We start from the raw sequence: 14,420 nt of genomic DNA on the forward strand, positions 1-14,420 counted from the left end.
AACCCTGGGGGGTAAAGGCGCTCAGGGGCGTGGGGCGTTACCCTCCACACCCCCTATACGCCTTCATGGGGTGCACACTTTTTTTTTTACCTCCGACATTGAAGTTACGTTGAATTAGTTTTATTGATTAATCTGCTTTATTTTTTCTTCGCCTTTTGTGCCACTTTTGATGAATGAACACTCACAAACATCCATTCCCAGGCCGAGATTCGAACCCGGGACCCCTGGCGTCGTAACGCGATGTGATAACCACTCTGTCACAGGGTAGAGGATGGCACGGTATGCCAGAGACCCGGGTTCGAGTCCTGGTCGAGCCTGCGTTTCTCGCTGAAAAAAAGGGAATTTTAAGTTCGAAAATGGAAATTTCCCCTCTTGGCCAGAACATTGCTGCTTCGTCCGGTCAAGATGGTCTGTCTTCCTTTCCTTCTCGTTTCCTTAAGCAGCCACCCATACCCTTCCGCCAAGTGGGGCGACGTTCCGGTTGAGACGCGCAAGGCCTACTTTCCTCCTGAGCCCAGTAACCAGCTTCCTCAGTCTTTCGCCGCCCGCACGCTCGAAGAGACCGCAGTGACTGCTCGCGAAGTGACGGTGATACACGCACGTGACTTTCGGTGACGGAGCGTCGAACTTGGAACGAGGAAAGCGCAAGGCGATAGTTCAGTGATCTTGGTGGTTGGTTCTGTTGCGTTTGGACGAAATCTGACACGCACCTGCGGAGGAGAGGGTTTCAACCAGCGGACCAAAGACGGTAAGTCCATCCAAAATTTCATTTCTAACATCTGCGTGACGTTTTAACCATTCTCAAGAAACTCTTGGGTGCTCCCCGATAGCGTCGTCGCCTTGTAATCAAGGGGTCCCGGGTGGAGGCACATAGTGATTCGGATCCCACTTTAAGCTGTAGGTCCAGTACCTTTCTGTGTATAAAGTGGACTTAAAACAACAAATCAATCAATCCATGTAAATAACAAAATGAATTAATATGGAAATTATTGGTTTTAATTGCATTAAGGTTTAGATGTTTGTGAATGCATGTAATTTACACATTTCACCAATAAAGGTTGCTAGCATCTGCAGCCTATATGCTTCACAGACAAATGAAGTCAAACTTTGATAAAGCGTCACACACACCTAACACACTTTCCTTAATGCTTTTCATGCATTCAGCTAATGCCATCCATACTCAAGTTTTTTTCATTTGTTAGCAGACACCACAAAGTACTTCACAATTATATTAAATTAGTTCACTATAAATATTTTGATACAATCTCATGTCTAGAACCTTAAATTTTGTGTCTAAAATGTCACAAACGAGCCACGTATCAAAATAATTTAACTCATTCATTTATTCAAGAATTCTCGTTTGAGAAAATATTCAACATCGACTATATCAATGCCATACACCACAAAGCTTAATTCTGTCCAGACTTTTAAATACAGCGAATGTCCACTACAAGTTTAAAGTTTGGACATTCTGTGGGAAATTTGTTATTATTAATAATAATGATTGTGTTTGTTGTGCACCTAAAGACCAGTAGATTATAATTTTTTCGCTGGAAGTTTTAGTGAAAATCTCTCTGTTGATTGACGGCTTTATTAAGGCCTCCCCGTTGGCGTAGTGGTAACGTCGTCGGCTTGTAATCAAGGGGTCCCGGGTTCGATACCCGGTGGAGGTACATTGCATAGTAGGTCCAGTCCCAATAGGCTATCTGTGCAAAAATTGGACTTAAAACTCAAACTGTCACTGTGAAGGAATTTTCATTCAATGGAAGCGTTACACTGTAATTGTTCGAGACAATCATTCGTAATGCGCAGCACTTCGTGGATGTATCCGATTAAAATCGTGTGCAATGGCATGCGAACTTCTCTCCCTAGACCTCACCTTGAACTCGATGCGTTACTGACACGCCAAAGACATATTAATGCTTTCTTCTGACACCTCGAAAAGGAACACAATATTTCAGTCATAACTTTTTCTTGCTTAAAGATACGTCGAAAAAACCTTCACCATTGGATATCTCGTGAAATTATAGCCTGATTTGATATATCATATCACCCACCCCCTTCCCATATAAAATTTCGAAGTTGAATTCAAGATGGCGCCGTCATCGACATATGCCCTATAACATTTCCCCCACCCCTATTACAAACCTACAATGTTAGTTTTATGGAACAGAATGTCATTCAACTTTTATTCGGGTGTCTCCACACTTTTGGACCACACTGTATTTTACTTTTTTAAGTCCACTTTATGCACAGGAAGGCTAATCGGGACTGGACCTACAATTTAAAGTGGGATCCGAACCACTGTGCCATGTTCCTCCAATCCTATCGACGCTTTTCTGACATTTTGAAATAACTGTGGTCACACATCGTAAGATTTGGGCCCAATTTAAGGAACGTTGTTTTCATGGATACGTTTAAAATAAGGCCGTAATTATCATATATCTGCAAGAAAAGAGTATGTTGATCCTTCGTCAACATCATGTTTGTCAAATTCTTGCGCGTACGATATCCAATGAACCTCAGACAAAACTCACATTTCCTAAGTCTATGTTGTGTATCTAACACACAGATTATACTCAAGGTGTCGAGTTCAGTTCTAAATAGCAAGTACTACTTAATCATGCATTATTTATTCCTAGAGCTCAAATGCCACTACAATTTAAGCAACAAAAACATTCTTACAAATAGTCTTTCATCTTCCAAAGTATCATATACAGTACAGTCCACTGACATGACGGACTGCAACGCCACACACGGTAGTTTCGTGAAGCTGTAGAGCGTTTCCTTTTAGTTAACCACGATTTCTTATATATAAATTAGAATGCATACAGTAACAAAATAAATATAGAATAAGATAGATATACGTTACCCACATTTTTTAAATGAAAATGAAGTTCAAAAATATTTTTATAAAATGCATTAGAAACAAGTAGCTTTTACGTACAGTGGGATCCATGAGTATTACGTGCAAATTGTCCATGACTATTTTCGTTAATTTTTCTCTAATATCCTGTGTGTTTTTAAGCGATGGATTTTTATGTATGCTGGTGAAGAAGTTGTCAACAGCTTGTTTTGAGTTTTTTTTAATTCTTGAAGCTGTTATTGGGCCAAATAAAGTGCACGAACATGGTGATGGACAATTTGCAAGGTAATACTCATGGATCCCACTGTACCAAGATTTCGAATTTACCCTTTACTCTGAGCGTATAAAGAAAGGGGCATAAGCTGCAGTATTTACGAGAGATATTGCCCCCCTCTGTCCCTTTAATGTCGCCAGTAATTGACACAGGCATCCCTAAACCCGAATATGTATTGCCTTTCCTGGGCAAGACTAATCCACTAGTGACCATCCTCACTAACTTCATTCAGGCTCATCTAAATACGGTCATTCCAGTTTTGTCTTGGTCTTTCTACAGGTCACTTACCATGATTCATCCTTGTTGTCGTGGTTAGCAAAAGTTTGAAGAGCTACCACCGTGGCGTCGTGGTTAGCACATCGCGCTTCGACGCCAGGGGTCCCGGGTTCGAATCCCGGCCTGGGCATGGATGTTTGTGAGTGTCCATTCATGTATTTCATCATATCATTACTCATCTCCAACTTCGCAAATTAGCCAAAAGTGGCACAAAAGCGAAGTGAAATAAAGCAAATCAAATCGTATCGAAAAGTCTTGGCTTCAGAACTAATCATCAAGTTGGAGCTCTGCAACTGAGAATGTAGACTCATTAACTATCTATATATCTCAGGTTATTACTATATAATTAGGTAGTAACACTAAAAACTTGGCTTGAGAAATGAGAGGGTTTCCGCTGCAATCCTTCTAAAAAAAGTGAGCATCACCGTTTTTAAACCATTAACGCCAAGCGTAGTTAACTGTATTTAGTGGAATTTTAATGATTCAGTTTTCAAAACTATATTTACACGCACCTAACTGCACTTGATAATAGTTATTTATCTTTATACAAGATAAAATATTCAAATATAAGTCTCAAGGTTTTTCTTGTGTGTCTCAATATTGTAGTCACGGACAATTCTGGATTGTAAAGATTCCATTGAAAGTGAATGCTTGCGAATACAACCAAGAAGTGTACGTGACTGTACAATAGGCCTCTCGCTCTCTCACATTGATTGATCTGGTTTATTTTACTTCGCTTTTCTTCTGCTTTTGGTTAATCGCGAAGATGAGGATGAGTGATGATGTAATGAATCTGATGAAGGGACACTCCAAAAGAAGACCCATACCAGGACTCGAACCAGGGACCCTTGAAGCAGGATTGTTCAAGGTCCAGGAACACATACTAATGGCTTCTATTTGGTTCCGCTGCAGGAGTGGAACCTTTTTTTTTCTCGCACAATTTAAACTCGATCCAAGTTGCGTATTGTTTCATTAAAAAAAGTTCTTGGACCGAATTAAAACTGATCTGGAAAAAGGTTACTGGACCGTATTTAAATTGATCTGAAAAAAAAAAAAGCTTCCTGGAACGTATTTCAATTGATCTGGAAGAAAAGGTTCCTGGACCGAATTTAAATACTTTTACAGATAAAGAGGTTCTTTACGGTCCAGAACCCATTTACGCTTGCTGATTTTCTCTCCTGGACCGGAATTGAATTTATTTAAAATTCCTGGACCTCTGTCTCTCACACACACACATATCTCCCCCCATATATATATATATATATATATATATATATATATATATATATATATATATATATATATATATATATATAGACACACACGTGTGTGTAGCCTAGCTAAATGGTTCCCTCTAACCTTTGGGGCGAGTGGTTCCGGATTCGATACCCCGTGGTAGCTCAAAGAATTTCGGTGTCTACCCAGCGTCGTGAGGACAATTGGAAAGAAAGTTACGTGAATAGAAGTAGCATCGGTTCTCTCGAAAGCCAGAAAACAGCGGCGATACGACCGCACGTAACCCAATGAAAGAGGCGTTTTTTAGATCTTACCTCTCAAAGGACTGTTACGTCACGGGATTTGTTTTTAGTTAATATGTAGCTATGTAAAAAACAAGCACGTATGTGTGTGTTTATTTAATATTTCAAGGGGTTACAGAAGTCTCATGTTTACTTCAGATTTCAGCCACAACACAGAAGTGTCAACATAAATGCACGAAAAAGTGTCGTTCATGTACACACTTGTTCAGATAAAGTGACACAAACTTCAACTCTCCAACGTAAAATTTGCCACTTTTTGTGAACATGAGTGTACACACACACACGGTGTACACATGTGGCATTTCGACACCAAACCCGTAAACTGAGCACCAACTTCTGAGATATCTCTGGACAGTAATGAAACCAGGCACCATTTAGTTGTAAACCTTCGATTGCTTCGAGCAACATTGGAAATGAAGTGAGCTGGTCAGAGATTCCAAGTAAAGAATTTCCCATACGCTTCTCGTGCGTGTGTCGGGAACAAGTTTTGTAAACGCCTCAGGTGGAAGATGAATCCGTTTGTGCTTATTGTGGTCCCCTGCTTCCCAAATACGTGACGTGAATGTAGTTGATGATGGGAAACACTAGATATTCATTAAAAAAAACAATACACACAGCCTGCGTGGTTAACTTCACAGCACGTTATGCCAGAGGTTTGGCTTCGAATCCCTTTGTGGGAAGGACAGAGTTTGGTCTCAAATTCTTAATAACTTCATTCCCTGAAGTCGTTTCGTTTGTTTTGTTTGCATTTCGTTTTATACAGTAGCTTTTCTATTTCTGAAGATCAGTCATGACGATGAGATTGATATGAAAAGTTTGAATCCAAGCAGAATATTCATAACGCTCTAGCCACGAACCAAGTGGCTGAGAAATAATAATAGTAAATTAAAATAATTATATTAAATCAAATTAATACAAATTACAATACATAAATTAATATTATATTATTATTACACGAATAGTTAAAGAGATAACAGCGCATACTCATTACGTAGCTTACCTGTAGTTAAAATCGGAATAATTTACACAAAAACAAGTGTCCTAGCAATGAAATTAATGCCAAATAGATGAATAATTGAATATTTATAGAATAACAAAAATTATGTTACATGTAGTTGGAGAAAAGTAAGTTTCTGATTAATATTTTATGCATATTATTTTGAGTAGTAGTGTACATAAATCTTCTTTGTAATGTCATTCAAAACCATGATATCCCAATATAATCCTTGTCTTCCAATAAGTTCAGAGGAAATACAACAAATGTTAAACGAGTATATTTATATTATTTAATTTTCGTACTTAATAAGTCTCTCGGGTGGGGGAGGGGTCCGGATCCCCTAAATACGTCCTTCCTGTCCTTGAAAGCTGCATGATCCCAATATAATCCTTGTCTTCCAATAAATTTATAGGAGATTATACACCAAAGCCTAAACGAATATATTTTTTTATTATTTAATTTTGGTGCTTTATAAATATTTCGGGGGGGTCCTGACCCCCTGGACCCCCATAAATACGTCCTTGAGACTGTCACGTGGAGTCACGTGACTGGGACAGCCCAGCGGCGTAGTGATAACGTCGTAATGAAGGGGCACCGGATTCGATACGCGATGGTGTATCATGGTCCAAAATGTCTAAAAGGTGATAATTTGCAAGTCACCCTCATAGATAGGTGCAAATGGACATAAAAACACCCCACACTAAGTTTTGGACCGGGAAACATTTTCCGCCCCTTTCCCATGCATTTTAATTTTTCCCATGTGAATTGCATACCTAGAAGCAGAGGCGTCTCGTGAACGCATGCGGTGCATGCTGCGCATCCGTCAATTGTGGGGAAAAGCACAGCTTGCTCTGCGACGACATTAATGAGCATTTCTACATTCTAATGTCTTCATATGGGAGAAGTATTTATTTTACACGAGAGCGCTCAACTAAGTTTATATTACAATTCTTGGATCTGAAGTGAAAAAAAGTAATAATTATTTTCCCACAATTGACGCATGCGTCACTTCAGATCCAAGAAATGTAATATAAGCTTAGTTGAGCGCTCTCGTCTGAAATAAATACTTCTCCTATATGAAGACATTAGAATGTAGAAACGCTCATGAATGTCGTCGCAGAGCAAGCTGTCCTTTTCCCCCACAATTGACGCATGCGCAGCATTCACCGCATGCGTTCACGAGACGCCTCTGCCTAGAAGGTAGGGTCATTGCCGCCGAACGTGCCCTATGACACTCAAAGGGTCCGATCACTTTAACTGTTTGTAGTTTGAGCTCATGCAGAAGGCCATGAAAGAGTCACAGACTGGATAACCATTAAAACCAGGGAGACGATTGATTGACTTGCTTTGTTTTACTTCGCTTCTTGTGCCACTTTTTGCTAATTTGCGAAGATGCAGAGGAGTGAAGATATCTTAAAATTGATGAATAGACACTCACAAACATCCATGCAAAGGCCGGATGTCTGATGTCGGAAGATAACACACGTTATATATCCGCGATAGCGGTCCTGGGTTCGAATCCCGGCCTGGGTGTCACGGTATCTAGTGACATGTGAAACGCAGTTCGATATAAATTATTTTTTGTTTATTGATTCATTTTATGCACAAACATGAAAGTGTGAGGTTTGATCTTATTTTGTGAATAAACTTGTATCCGAGCCAGACGTCGGAAGCTAGGGACGGGTTTTTCTTGAGTGACAGCCGCCGCTTCGAACATGACATATTTGCACCAACGCGGAGATAAGGAAAGATTATTTTCGCCGCTACCGGGCTCGAGTCGCAGCGGGCGTTCGAACCCATGTTCACGGATGACCAGAGAGATCAGCTGGAGCTCAAGCCTGCAAGGATCGACGACGCGCACTTGACCGCGTTTCAAGACAATGGACAGAGGTCATTTCCATCCCCTGAGAAAGCGAAGCCAAGCTACCTGAGCGTGGGTTTCAACGGACGAATTCGAATCTCTTATATATAGGCAGTACTATGTTTCCAGACACAGTTTTTACCCGGATTTCACAGAGAGAGCATCTCCGCGCTACACTCTCACGTGATCATTGTTTTGTGTCCGTGGACTTTGTTTCCTTACGTACCGTGAGCGAATCGCAGATAGAGGGTTACCAGTGTGCGCCTTATTTTGGTGAAGATTACGCGGTGATTTGTTTTTTGCCAAGCGTGGACTAAATAAGGATGGAGGGCTAAAGAAGATAGAGAAGGGAGTCCGTCGACTCCCCTGACGCCTGCAACGACGCCGAAGCCAGTCAGACGACGCCGAAACCAAACACTGCCCAAAGCCCGAAGGACGCTGTCAGATCGACGTCCCAACCAAAGCCCGAAGGACGTCACCAGAGAGAGAGATTGAAGGACGACTCCAGAACGACGCCGATCGAAGCCAGAGGGAGAGATTGAAGGACGACTCCAGAACGACGCTTCCAGAACGACGCCGAATCGAAGCCCGCCACCAGAGAGATTCCGAACCGACGCGTGACCACGTACACCCGACGCTAGTGACAAGAGGAACGCCCGAAGTTCTGAGGGGGTGCAAGTACACCATATCGTCGCAATTATTCTTTGTCGCGATCGACCTCGGAGGACAATTTCGCCACAAAGGAACCGTGTGCAAGTCCCGCGTCCAGGAGAGATGAAGGACCACGCCATGTAGCAGAGTCTGGTACAGTATACTTCAGAGGGTCTCATGTACATGTAAACGTGCGCCGTTAGTATCAACACCGTACAGTTAACGCCGACGTCTCACTTATTTGCAAAGTTACTCAGGAAAACCCAAACCTAACTTCCGCGTCTAAAAATTGTTTTGGTATTGTTATAAAAAAGGGTAATTTCATGTTCAGATGTTCTAATTTAATTGTCTGCATTCAGGGTTAGAAGCTCCATTTCATTTCTTTAATATTTAGTATAAATTGTCAAAGTGTGCTCCATTTTTGTGTAACCGACCGCCCCGTCGCGCCATTTAATTTGTCAACAGTTGACTGATGAGTCCTTTTTAATTGTGGAAAGCGTAGTTGTTTTTATTGCAAGGTCGTGTGCGTGAAATAGTATTATTTGTTGCATAGTGGTTTTCAAGGTAATTTTTGCTCGCGCCGACGATTGATTTGTGTATTCCGGCAGCTGGAGCCAATTAAGTTTTTGCATCACTATGTAATTGAGTAGTTGTTCTCATTGGACGAGAGAGGCTTGTGTGTAATACCCCCGTCCGGGAAACTTGTATAATGTCGACTCGATGCATACGTTCATTCGAACGAATGATTTAACCACGCCGACCCAATTGTCTTAGTTAACCGCTTTCCGAGGGCTGACACTTAAGTTAATTTAAAAGAGCACAGGAGCTGGCAGACAAATGCCCTAAATTCACATAAAGGTTTAAAATTAAAAGGAATGGTATGTTAATGAGATCCATGATTTGTATCCATACTTCACATGTAAAAATACCTCATGTGTGTGAAAGAGAGATAGAGTGAATGTTGTGAGAGTGAGGAGGCTTTGTAAAGAGTTGTTGATTGCAATATTTTTGTTGTTACAATATATATTCACTTTTTACCGTTCGTCAGTGTTGTTATTTGACGTTTTTCAGGTACCGGATATTATACTATTAGTGTTTTATGATTGTTCGAATCTACATATCAAAGGTAAACAAAACAGTGTAACTTTTCAAGGTACTAATCTCCGCCTCGCAATAGTATGACAATAAACGACCGTCTCAGTACCGAACTTGATAACTGGACCGTGAGTCACGACCGGTTTCCCGTACACATAACGACGTTTGGCCCCGTGCCGGGGTATGATTGACACGTCAATTCGGGGACCGTGAGTGCACTCGTTACATGGGCATGAGTGTTCTTCCTCAACGTAATCACATCATCTTCGCGATTAGCCAAAAGTGGCAAAAATGCGAAGAACAATAACCAAATGAACCAAAAAATCCTGTTGAATACCAAGCTCGCAACTTTATGTCCTATAAAACTGTAAAATATGTACGTAATTATGTCATATAAATTGGAAAATATGTCAAGAAAAATTACAAATATGTCAGAAAAATGCAGAAATATTCCCACTAAAGTCAAAAATATGTACAACAGTACTCTCGAATTTCTCCCATACCCGATAGAGTAGAGTAGGGGCTGTAATGTACCGAATGTTATTTTTACTTTTGACTGATTTTTGTGAAAAGCGAAAAAGGCAAAGAAATTAGAACGAAACTTCTTTACTTCCCGTGCAACAATGAGAGAGAACATTTTTCCTCCATAATGTTTGCATGGCTTTCAATTGTTGGCGGGATAAAAAAGTGGGGTATTATTGTTCTTTACTAAGAAAAGACGGCATCTTTCTTCCTCCATAACTTCCATATCCTGCCATCGACAATATGAACTATCCGTTGTGCTAAAGCTATGAAGAAAACAATATGAAATAACCGATTATGTGCGAGAGAATTATACACAAATATGTCTTATTACAACAAAATTTAAGAAATATGTTGTAAAAACGCGAAATTGGTGAAATATGTCAAAATATGATTTGTCAAGTTTGTCTATTTCGGCTGATTTTCATCAGATATGTAAAGATCTCACCCCAATAATAGATCCGAAGCCAATTGAAAAAAAGATATAACATAAAGTCCCGGGCCATAAACTTTGACTCTTTCTACAGGGTGTTTCATAAAGGACTTTACAACTTTGTAATGATATGTAAATTTATTCACACAACTTACACACAACTTTTGGTGTCATTTTGTAGCAAAATACATCATTTGAATTACATTAACTCTTTCCATAAATCTCAGAGGGGCAAGTGCCCCCACTGGCCCCTCCCTGAGGGAGCCCTTGCTGATGGGGCTACAGCTCCCTCCGAAATTTTGAGAAATTCAACATTTTCAAATGAAAACAGTCAAGAACGTTAAACCCCGTTTTAAATGACCCCCGATTGTCATTTTTGGGAGATGAGGGTTATAAATTTACGAAATATTTTATTTTGTGTGCCGCGTCCTCTATACAGCATCTTTACAATTCCAGCTGCTCCCGAAAAAAACCTTGCGTACGCCAGTGATCGCAGCATATACTTGTCGTGAATGAGGTAAACCACGGAATAATCTCTTACAGCAAATGTGGATAGCAAGACAACATTTACTATTTCCGATTTTTCTGAAAAGGACAAACAAGAATCTGGCTACACTGGTAACTACTTACCTTCTTGTCGTGAACCAATGTCCTGGAAAGTAGTGCAAATGAAATTGCATGTAGGTTGATTTCGGATATCTACAGTCCATACCAACGATACATAGAGGTGCTTACAGAATCTAAAGAACAGAAAGCGAATTGTAATTTTATTTATTTCACTAACATGAATAGAATAACGACGAGCAAGGCAATTAAGGTTGCTACAGTGGGATACACAAGTGTTACTACGCAAATTGTCCATCACCATGTTTATACTCTTTTGTTTTATGAGAGCTTCGGGAATTGAAACAAACGTCTGGCAACACTTGCACAATCATACGTAACAATCCATTCTTTAGAAACATGTTGGAAGTAATGTAAAAATGAATTAAATTACTAGGGACGTTCAATAGATAAGTTTCCCTGTGCTATAAAATATTGTATAAAGCAATGCCATTAAAAAGAAGCACATGGTTGACAAGCGCCATCCTTCGTTTACAAGGAACAACAATCGATTCGTTATCAGACGTGAAGGCGCATGCGCTCAAGGGCGAAAAGTAAAGGCTTGTTCGGAAAACGCGGGCTCGCGTCATAAGGAGTTCAGAACCATGGATGCTAAGGGCGCTCTGCTTATGGACTTTTTGGAACGAGGAAGAACAATTAATGCTGACCGTTATTGTCAAACATTGGATAAACTTAAAAACGCAATTCGACATAAGCGACCAGGTCTCCTGTCAGCTGGTGTCATTCTTCTTGACGATGACGCTCGCCCCCACTCAGCAGTGCAAACACAACACAAAATTGAAGAATTGGGGTGGGAACGGCTGCCTCACCCTCCATACAGCCCCGATTTAGCGCCGAGTGATTTTCATCGTTTTCCGGTGTTAAAGTCTGAATTGCAAGGTTACCGTTTCGAAACAGATGAAGAAGTGAAGCGTAACGTGAGAATAGTGCTCAATAGCCAGAGCCCTGATTTTCTTGCAAAGGGTATGGACAAATTGGTGCAACGGTGGGACAAATGCCTGAATCTCTATGGGGATTATGTGGAGAAGTGAGGAAGGATCCTCCTACACATGTATAGTTTTCTAATGTATCTTAATTTTTTTTTTTTTTACAGCATACGGAAACTTATATATTGAACGACCCACGTAGTCATGGACAATTTGCAGAGACATACTGATTCACTTCACTGAACAAAGACGAGATTTATATATATATATATATATATATATATAGAGAGAGAGAGAGAGAGAGAGAGAGAGAGAGAGAGAGAGAGAGAGAGAGAGAAATACGAAATAGTTTTGTGTTCCCCAAATTAATTTTTTTTACAGCATACGGAAACTTATATATTGAACGACCCACGTAGTCATGGACAATTTGCAGAGACATACTGATTCACTTCACTGAACAAAGACGAGATTTTATATATATATATATATATATATATAGAGAGAGAGAGAGAGAGAGAGAGAGAGAGAGAGAGAGAGAGAGAGAGAGAGAGAGAGAGAAATATACGAAATAGTTTTGTGTTCCCCAAATTAACAAAGTCTTCAAATCAAATGTCCTTTAATTTTCTTACACCAGCCCCATTGAAAAGTCATGATAATTCTATGTTTAGAAAACAATATATTTATAAATTAACTGTTACGTATTCGCAATTATGATTACAATAAGGAACATGTCTAAATGTGAGTTAACAATGAAAACAAGATACATTTTCGCATCACGACTACAGTTCGAAGAAAGTCGGGACCGGGATTAAAAGAAATGGACTGTTCTGACTAAAGCGGTGAATCGGACGTCTGGTAACCTTGCAACAATTGTTACAAAACTAAAACTACCCAATATTGCACATTGCAGACTTCTGTTAGCATTCCTCTCTTCACAACAAACACATTCATTTATGCAAGAACGAAATTTAAATATTTACAAATTTGAAAGATCGTGCATATTATTTTCGTAGCTTTTTATAGGTTCACATTTAAATATTTCATGGTTCGAGGGGCAACTTTTGGCTAATTGCGAAGATGAGGATGAATGGTTTTACGAGATTAAATTTATGAAAGGACCATCACAAACACAAGTCCTACAAAAGGTTGCACGCTGACACCTCCTTAGTCTGCAAAAGGTAGTATATGGTGTAATACGTGGAAGGAGATTGACAATCTTTAGGTGCTAACATTAGGCTCCATAATTCAATATCATATATCGTACGATTTTTATCTCTATCTTTCAAACGTTTCGAGTGAAAAAACACAGGACGTAAATTACCAAATTCGTCCTCTTGAAGCAGGATAGCTCCATAGCCTGTCAAACTACCGTCGGTTTGGACCACAAAATATTTATTCATATCAGGCAATTTAAGTACAACATGTTGTTCAAAAAGAAGTTTAATATGATCCAGAGCGTTTTGTTCTAAAGATCCCCATTTAAACTTCACATCCTTTTTCTTTAAGTCATTAAGAGGGGCTACAACTTGTTGGAAATTAGGTATAAATTTCGCAAAATATTGTAAAAAACCCAATAGTTTCATCAAAGCTCTTAAATTTTTAGGAGGACTAATATTATGAATAGCTTCTACTCTTTTGGGGTCTAGTTGCAAGTTTCCCTGAGAAATTTTAAAACCTAGGAAAAATATTTCATCCTGCACGAATTGACTTTTTGAAGGTGAAATTGTAACACCATATTTACGTAATATATCTAGTACAATTTTGAGATGTTTCAAATGACTGGCTTTATCTGGGCTAAAGATTATCAAATCATCACAATACCAAAATAAAAATTCTCCTTTAAGATGACCAAACATAATTTGCATAACTCTCGCTAGTGCACTTGGACCTACGCTTAAACCAAATGGTAAGGTACGATACTGCCATTGTCCGGACTGTGAGACGAAGGCTGTTACTTTCTTACTTTCTTCATTAATTGGGATTTGATTGAATGCCCGTTTAAAATCAAGAACAGAAAAAACTGTGCCCTGACTTATTTTAGACAAACTTTCTTCCAAACACATGGAGGATAAGCGTCAAACATAATATGTCGGTTAACCTCTGAATAATTTACGACAAGACGTTTGGTGTTGTTTTTAGAGTCAATCAGGAAACAAGGACTAGCATACGGGCTGTTAGAAGGTTCAATTACATTTTGGGCTAACAAGTCCGATATTATAGCTTCTAGTTCTCTCTCCTTCTCGGCATTCAATAAATAAGGGGCTGATCTAACTGGCACATTATCTTTCATGTGAATATGGTACACATGGTAAGCCCTGGTACATAGTGCAGTCACCAGCAAGTGGCAGCAATGTGTC

General features: G+C 39.7%; 1 protein-coding gene across 1 annotated transcript in view; it reads left to right on the forward strand.

Annotated features, from left to right (window-relative positions):
* The first annotated feature begins 552 nt into the window (after positions 1 to 552).
* Positions 553 to 14,420, forward strand: part of LOC145981804 (uncharacterized) — a 107,437-nt gene continuing 93,569 nt past the window's right edge. The window contains exon 1 of the mRNA XM_083115231.1: positions 553 to 748. The gene's annotated coding sequence lies outside the window, so the exon portion shown is untranslated. The remainder of the gene's footprint in view (positions 749 to 14,420) is intronic.

Source organism: Lepisma saccharinum, chromosome 30 (genome assembly GCF_977018435.1).
Source record: "Lepisma saccharinum chromosome 30, izLepSacc3.1, whole genome shotgun sequence".
Lineage (NCBI taxonomy): Eukaryota > Metazoa > Arthropoda > Insecta > Zygentoma > Lepismatidae > Lepisma > Lepisma saccharinum.